Genomic DNA, 726 nt, shown 5'->3' with positions numbered 1-726 from the left:
TTGTCGCCAGCGTCGCGCGCTGCGCGTGCAACACTGCCGATAAGATACACATCGTTCCGACGCGCGTACGGTTTTCTAAATTATTTTCGTACGCGTTCCGGTCGCGCGCCCTCCCTCCACCCCCCGCGCTGTTGTAAGCTCTGCGCCGGTAAAACACGTGTACGCGAGCGCGCGACCGTCGTTGCGCGTGCGCGTACACGATATTGTTTTGTTTCGTTCCCCCACCCCCTCCCCGGTCGCACTCGACAACAACGCTTTTGACGTGTTTGTGCGTTCGGCAAAGCGTGTTTTTATTTTGACGACGACGACGACGATCGTGTTATCACACCGTTCGACTGACCCCGCTGTGTAAACGAAATATCAAACCGCGTTCAAAACGATAATCGTAATTATTCGGTTGGAGTAAGTAGCCGATTTTTTTCAACCCTCCATTCATATATATCCATAGGCGGTACTAGACCCTCATGGCAGGAGTGCGGAGCAGGAAATGCTCCGAGTAAAATATTAACACTATTTTGTCCAAATCCTTAGACTAGCAATACTCTAAAAAAAGTTTTTGTTCATAACTATTTTAACTTATTTTTAACTTATTTCAAATTAAGATTGTTTTGTAAAATGAATAGTACAATTACAAATGATCACGGAGAGTCTAAGGGCCGCGGCCCCCCTCCAAGCCCGTACCATACTTATAAAAATATTTATATTGTTAGCAAAAAATGCATATTA

The sequence above is a fragment of the Sipha flava genome, unplaced genomic scaffold (genome assembly GCF_003268045.1).
Source record: "Sipha flava isolate LNK unplaced genomic scaffold, YSA_version1 75_pilon_pilon, whole genome shotgun sequence".
In the NCBI taxonomy this organism is placed as follows: Eukaryota; Metazoa; Arthropoda; class Insecta; order Hemiptera; family Aphididae; genus Sipha; species Sipha flava.
This window is presented reverse-complemented; position numbering follows the sequence as displayed.